This window comes from Callospermophilus lateralis, chromosome 8 (assembly GCF_048772815.1).
Source record: "Callospermophilus lateralis isolate mCalLat2 chromosome 8, mCalLat2.hap1, whole genome shotgun sequence".
NCBI lineage: Eukaryota > Metazoa > Chordata > Mammalia > Rodentia > Sciuridae > Callospermophilus > Callospermophilus lateralis.
This window is the reverse complement of record NC_135312.1, coordinates 64,076,925-64,085,305: the sequence shown is the minus strand read 5'-3', so window position 1 is coordinate 64,085,305 and position 8,381 is coordinate 64,076,925.

Genomic DNA, 8,381 nt, shown 5'->3' with positions numbered 1-8,381 from the left:
ATAATAGAAAACTAAGATCTCAGGATACATGGAAGAATGTAGGGGAAAGGTATACAATTTTATAATTTCTCTTTCATTCATTCTGTTTTTAGCAGATCTTCATATGTGTGTAGATAAGTGTTCCTTTAAAATGAAATGTTATGGAGGCTATACTACCCCATGTAAGTTCCAAGGAAGAAGGAACAGCAAGGACATAAGGCTGAAAGAGGGATGGACTGAGTAGATTCAAGGAACAACAAGAAGACCAGATTTCTGATCTTGTTTTCATAGTCTATAGCCATACCACATTATAAGAGATGGGAAAGATGTAGAGAAATTAGAAATCTTATGCATTGATGGTGAGAATGCAAAATGGTATTCACTTTGGAGAAGAGTTTGGCACTTTCCTTTAGTTAACTAACTGGCTATGTGACTCAGGATATCACACTTCAATATTCACCTAAGAGAAAGGAAAGCTTATATTCACACAAAGCTTGTCCATGAATATTGATAGTAGTTTGAATCATAATCACTCTAAACTGGAAAGCACAAATATCGATCAATAGATAAACAATAAATACACTGTGATACATATATTTATACATAAAATAAGATGGAATACTACTCAGAAATAAAAAAGGAACAAACCTTGGATGATACATGTAGCGACATGCAAAACATGCATGAATCTCAACTACATTAAGCCAGGTGAAAAAGCAAGACTCAAAAAACTATGTACTATATGATTTCACTTATATGACATTCCAGAAGAGGTAAAAGTATAGGAACAGGAAACAGATTGGTGACTGCAGAGTGGTAACTAACTACAAAAGGGTGTGTGGTATACAATGTTTTATATCTTGATTGCAGTAGTATTACATAATCGTATGTGTTTGTTTCTCAAAACTCATAGAATTGTACATACACACGCATATGTGAAGGCACTGGGTAAAAAAGGCCAACTACCAGACTAGGAAAGAGACCCTCCGAGGAAACTGATCCTGCCAACACTTGGTATGAGACTTCCAGCCTCCAGATTGTAAGGAAGGAAATTTCTGATGTTCAGGCCACTGGGTCTGTAGTACTTTGTTATGGCAGCCCTAGGAGGCTAATGCATCAGCTATGCACATAGAAGGCAATCCCTTGGCCAGCTCTCAGCCCCAGCCTAGCCCATTAACTACTTTTTTCTCGTAACACCCAGCTTCATGGCACCCAGTTAGCAAATGAGCCCTTGATATCTGAGTCCCTACACAGGCCCACCCACCAGTCTTGCTCCTCTTATACTATGGAATATTTGCCAGCCTTGCCTGTGTGCCCTGGAAGGGTGTTTCCTATTTACCAGTCTTGATCATGGTTTCCTGGCCAGTGTCAGTCCTCTTGGTCCCTAAGAGGGTGTTTCCTGCTCGTTCAGTAACTATAGATAAGCTCTGGGCTGGGTCAATTCCCCAAATTTGTTTACCACCCAGTGGGTACAACTACATCTCCAAGAAGTTTTGAATCCCAGCTTGAGGAGACCCTTCCTAGTATCTTTCTTCCTTGGGTCCTTGGGTTCTTTTTTTTTTTTTTTTTTTTAAAGAGAGAGTGAGAGAGAGAGAGAGAATTTTTTAGTTTTCGGCGGACACAACATCTTTGTTTGTATGTGGTGCTGAGGATCGAACCTGGGCCGCACGATGCCGGGCAAGCGCACTACCGCTTGAGCCACATCCCCAGCCTTTCCTTGGGTTCTTTTATTAGCCCTACAATATTCTTAAGAGCTCCCTCTCCTTATAATCATTCCTTTATTAAAGTTAATTCTTTATATTAAATTCACTGTTCAAATTATGCTTGGACTCTGGTCTAGTACCAAGTCTGAATGATACAGAACTGGCATGGGAGAAATTCCAGGAGATACACTTACAAGATGGGATTTGTTGGTCATATCCTTTGATTTGAGCACAGTGCTAAGGTCCTTGCCAAGGGGAAATGGAATGCAAGGACAGCACAATCAAACTATCACGTGCTTAATTATAATAGAGTGCCAACCCAATAAACGGTCTCAAGGGCCCAATTGGCTGCTATACTGTCAATGTTATTAAATGAGGACTATAGAGAAAGTAGAATGAGATTGTTCTGAGCACACTTGAGTACTTATAGAAAAGAAATAACAAACTCAAATCTAACTTTCAGCTCAAGTCATTGTTGGAGAACCAGAGAGTTTCCATGACAGTCTTCCAAACATCTGTTATTTCTTGTAACCAAAGGACTAATATTGCTGAAAATTAAACCTACAATTTAACAGTATAGGTTTCTGGATTACAGCAATATTGAATTTATAGTTTTGGAGCTTCCCTGTCCTGGAGTAGCTGTGCTCTGTGGAAGACTAGCCTTTCTTTGCTTAAATACCTCTGATAATCTCATCAGAAGCATAGGCCTAGAAAGGGGTTACTCATTTTGAAAATCTACCACAGTCACCCTAATTGCCATCAGATCCATAACTAGTGCTACACTTTTAGATTACATATAGCCCCATAAATCAGGGATGCATTCTAAAAATGTTAGGGAACGAAGAGCAGAATATAACACTAGATCAGGCCAAGTTCATTCACTGGGGTGTACTTACTAGAGAGCTTCCCTATTGCCATATGGAAGGATGCCAAAGTCTTTGGGAGACAGGAATATTGGACTAGATTAATCACATGCAACCTGCACACTTTTCCTGAACCATGTTTCAGGAGAAGACCCAGAAGACAAGTCCCTTCACCAAGGCTTCAGTCTTGAAACTGTGGTTGTCACCTTTGTAAGTTAGGCATGATTATAAAAGATGTCACCATTGAGAAGGGTTACCTGATTTGCATGGGGGTTACAGAATCCCAGAGCAGAGGAAGCAAAGTTACATTTTTTAAATATTTATTTTTTTGTTGTAGTTGGACACAATACCTTTATTTTATTTATTTTTATGTGGTGCTTAAGATCGAACCCAGGGCCTTGCACGTGCTACGTGAGCACTCTACTGTGGAACCACAACCCCAGCCCCCAAAGTTGCAATATGTGACCACCAAGACTAGATGTGTGGGCACACCTGCAGTACAGGGTGGCAGGGTCATATTGTCAATCTTTTCCCTTGGCTCACAAAGACCTTTGGCAGTGGCTAATTGATCATGATGTTCCTGGGAACAAAGTATTCAGGCAGTCTAGTATATTGCTTGAGCTATATTATGGAAAAACTCTTAGGACTGGTAGCCAAAAACCTGCTTGAATCATCATAATGAAAAGTCATAGCCTTTTACCCAGTTTTCAGACCTAAGTGAATTTACAGACACAGAGGTCCTTGATTAAAGAATGTGTCTAGTGGCCTCCCTACCTAGAGCCACACAGGCAGGATAACCCCAGAAAACATTCATTCTAGCCAAGTTGACTCATTATAAAGTTGTCACACCTAGGAAGGGGCAGAGCAGGAATGTGACTGTAGGCAGTGTGAAGTCTCAACCTTCTTACACCATCTTAACTATTAGTATATTTTATCTCCTTAAGGGGACAAGGTGATACACTCCTCAACCATGGTCTGGATGGCATTGAGGAATACACAAATGTCTAGATGCTAAACACTAGATTTGGTGTGTTTGGGGGATGGGAGGTGGTATGATTATGGCTTCTCTTTTTTCCTCTGAAAGAAGAGGTTCCTAGGAAGCCACAGAACATGGTAGATGGTGCCTGATGTCCTTCTGTTCGTGGAACTGCTATGTCAATGAGCCTTTCTAGTTTGGCGTGTAAGGCCCCCTTTCCTCCTAGCTAGGACAACCAAATCTCCTAGTTTGCCCAGGACTGAGGTGTTTCCTGGGACTTGGGACTGTTTGTAATATCACTAGGAAAATTTCAGGCAAACCAGGACCCCCAGAATCTAGCAATCTAGTCACTATCCCAGCAACTACATTGTCTGGAAGGATAAGGAAATAGTTTTCTCAGATTTAATTTTTACTATTTGAATCTATTTTAAACCTACTAAGGAGAGTTTTTACTTTAGGATACAGTTATATTAATGTATATGTAATTTTTGTTGATAAAGTATACTTTCAATTTTACATATCTTTTAGCCATTACTATCAGTTCCCATCAGATGATGATAGAATATTTATCATAAGCTCAATGGATGAATAGTTAATGTGACACAACCTCACAGCCAGAATTACATAAGGTCTGTCATACATTGTTTTCCCCCATTCTGGAGATAGAACCAGGGCCTTGTGTCCAACCACTTAGCTACAGCCCCAGTTCCATTTTTTTAAATAAACAAGTTTAAAATATTTTCTCTGAATTTTCAGAACATTTTAAAACCAGCAAAAAAATCTATAGTTATTAAGGGGAACGTATAGTAGGCAGATAAAAATTAAGGCAGGAAGATGGGGAACTCTCAAATTTTCAACAGCTACCCACTGAACTTTAGTTCTTTAAAAAGAAATTATTTCAGTTCTCCTTTTCTAACCCATTTATTACTTCATATAAAAGTCAATTTCATGTCTAAAAAGCAGACAACAGATAAAGGGCAAGAGAAAAGTAATGTTTCTGATCCTGGAATCACAGGCTCACTAATGTCAAGATTCAAAACAATCCCAGCAGCCATATGACCTTGCCCTGGCAGTTACCTAAAGGAAGGCAGCACATGCAATGTGCCCAGAGTGATCTTTAAAGTATAGAAGTATTTGCTAGTGGTTTAGTTATAACAGCAAAATAAAGTGGAGATGATTCAAAGTACCAGCCTATGGATCTGACGATACCCATAGAGTGTTACTGAGTGCCAGGTGCTGTTCTAAGCACTTGGTATCTATCGACTCAGTTTTCAGATGAGGAAACTAAAAGTGTTTGTCACTCTCAGTTTTATTGCCCTTTCACAAAGAACAATGCAATCAGATATAAAGGAATCAATAGGGATTCAGTAGTTCAGGATGATATTTTGAACCAGGGTCAAGATAAAAAATAACTTTCTCATTTATAATACAAACCCAGACACAGAAGTAGACATACCCAAATAGCATGGGATAAGAGCAGTGTAAGAATCTGAAGCAGGATCCAGGCCATCTGGGAAACAGTCCTTAGGCCACAGAGGTTAACCTTGATTGCCAGTTCCTTAGTGAGGAGAAATGGACATTGATGTCAGGACCCAGAATTGTAAGATACAGGATGGGTTCAGTCATCCTTCATTTCTTTTGTTTTCTTCACAAAATCCTAAATTATAGAAGCCCTTAAGAATATTTATAATCTTTACTCCTCACACTTCAGATAAAGCCCTAATATCCAGAGTATACAAAGAACCCAAAAAATTAAACAATAAGATAACAAATAACCCAATCAACAAATGGGCCAAGGACCTGAACAGACACTTCTCAGAGGAGGACATACAATCAATCAACAAGTACATGAAAAAATGCTCATCATCTCTAGCAGCCAGAGAAATGCAAATCAAAACCACCCTAAGATACCATCTCACTCCAATAAGATTGGCAGCCATTATGAAGTCAAACAACAAGTGCAAAAAAAAAAAAAAAAAACAAGTGCTGGCGAGGATGTGGGGAAAAGGGTACACTTGTACTTTGCTAGTGGGACTGCAAATTGGCGCGGCCAATATGGAAAGCAGTATGGAGATTTCTTGGAAAGCTGGGAATGGAACCACCATTTGACCCAGCTATTCCCCTTCTTGGTCTATTCCCTAAAGACCTAAAAAGAGCATACTACAGGGACACTGCTACATCGATGTTCATAGCAGCACAATTCACAATAGCAAGACTGTGGAACCAGCCTAGATGCCCTTCAATAGATGAATGGATAAAAAAAAAAAAAAATGTGGCATTTATACACAATGGAGTATTACTCTGCATTAAAAAATGACAAAATCATAGAATTTGCAGGGAAATGGATGGCATTAGAGCAGTTATGCTAAGTGAAGCTAGCCAATCCCTAAAAAACAAATGCCAAATGTCTTCTTTGATATAAGGAGAATAACTAAGAACAGAGTAGGGAGGAAGAGCATGAGAAGAAGATTAACATTAAACAGGGATGAGAGGTGGGAGGAAAAGGGAGAGAGATGGGAAATTGCATGGAAATGGAAGGAGACCCTCAGGGTTTTACAAAATTACATACAAGAGGAAGTGAGGGGTAAGGGAAAAAAAACAAGGGGGAGAAATGAATTACAGTAGATGGGGTAGAGAGAGAAGAGCGAAGGGGAGGGGAGGGGAGGGGAGGGGGATAGCAGAGGATAGGAAAGGCAGCAGAATACAACAGACACTAGTATGGCAATATGTAAATCAGTGGATGTGTAACCGATGTGATTCTGCAATCTGTATACGGGGTAAAAATGGGAGTTCATAACCCACTTGAATCAAAGTGTGAAATATGATATATCAAGAACTATGTAATGTTATGAACAACCAACAATAAAAATTTTTTAAAAATTAAAAAAAAATAAAATTAGATACTAAATAAAAAAAGAAAATATTCCATCAGATTAACATCAACTTTTCTGTATCAATTTTATGTATGGTTTCTTTACTGAAGAAATACATTCTGCTTCCTTCAAGCAGATGAATATTGAGATTTTATGGAAGTTCATCTTTTACGCTTGGGTCAAATTCTTGTTCTTTAATTAAAAGCCTTACAATGGAAAAAAAAAAGAATATTTATATGGTGATAGCTGCATGTTACCAAGTGGCATGGACCCCCATCTCAATGCTGGTGCCACATCTTCTGTATTTCCAATGTATGTGCTCGCGCTCGCGCACGCGTGTTTGTGTGTGTGTGTGTGTAAATGTTTTCAGTGTTCTATCAGTGGTACAATGTGATATGTGTGTGTTAATTTTAATCTAGAGATGGTAAATTAGCATTTAAATTCCCCTAATTAGGAATATACTCTTCAGGGTGTTGCTGAAATGTTTTTCTTAAGTCTCTATGTTCCAGAGGACCTATTATAAGTCGTTCAACTACTGCTACATCATTATGCTAGTTGTTAATATGCCTAAAAATGGGAGATCCAACATGGCGGCGGGTGGAGAGGCAGTGTTTTCAATACCCCCCCAGTGATGGGGTCATAAAGACGCATAGATAACGCTTAGATTCTACCAACGGAGAATCTCCTAGCAAAATTCCACTGAAGAGAGACTGGCTGGGAGCTACTAGGATTTGTTGAAGCAACAGATTTCCCCACGAGATGCAGAGGTCCAGATCCACCAGCCACAGTCCGTGCGCCGCAGCGTGCGGCTGCCGGCCTGTCCGCCCGCAGCAAACGTGACTGGGTCCCGCTAGCCTCCAAGACGCAGCTTGGCAGGAAGAAGTATTTAGCCAAGCCTTCATGAATTAGCAAGCTGGGAGCTGAAGCCAACCGGGGACAGACCAGTCCCACCCCTCCCTTTGGACACTCCAGCAAGGAGCCTGAGGCCCGCCATAGCAGAGAGGTGACGTCATTGGAGTTCAGCCGACGGAATTCCTTCCCAACAGAATCCACTTTAGCAGGTGTGTGACTCCCTCCCCATCCAGATACAAGCAGCCAGGAAACTTCATGGACCTCTCAGGGGTCGTGTCTGTAGGGAAGTAGAGGGGATCCCCGACCCCCAACCCCCCATATCACCAGCGGTGACTCCCAAGTTCTTAGCCTCCAGTTTACCACAGCACTGGGGCTTAAATGGGACACGCGGTGGGGCTGCAAGTGTAACTAGATCTCTGGGGAACCGCTTCTGGTGAACAGGACCTGGCTGGCTGGCTGACAGGAGGAAGGGGGGTAAGGGCCGGAGAAGTGAAATGGCTCTGGACTGACAAGTCTGAGAGGCTCCCAGGAGACGCCTTACAGGGATTGCTATGGGCAGGTAGAGAGCAGAAGCTCCGCTCGGAGGGCACAGCTCCACCTACTGGAAGAGAAGAAAATGGATCTCTAAGACTTCAATATTTTTTTTTCTTCTTCTCTCTCTGTTCCTTTCTCCCCTTTTCCTTCTCTCTTTCTTTCCCATTTCAAGTTTTATTGTTCTTTTCATTCTCCTCTAATCTATCTATCTCTCTCTCCTTCTTTCTTTTTAAGAGCACCTTCATTCCCCTACCCCCCAACTTTCATCCCAAGCATTACATCTTCCATTACATTTAATTGTCTAAATGCAAATAGGTGAATGTCTCGAGGCTGTCTATAGGGCTCCTAAATACCTAGCTACTACCAACACCCTGATCCAATCGCCTGTTAGTATCCACCTTCAGTAGAGCAATCTTCTAAAGTAGCCAAGACATACTAACCCTCGTACCATCATAGCACCTAACCTAAACACATAGTCCTACGAACAAACAACAAATCACTATATGCATACAGAACCTGGAAGCCTTTTATGAATTGAATGAATCAGCTTTAAAGTACAATAAAGCCCAACATTTCTAGGCATAATCTCCCACCACAAAGG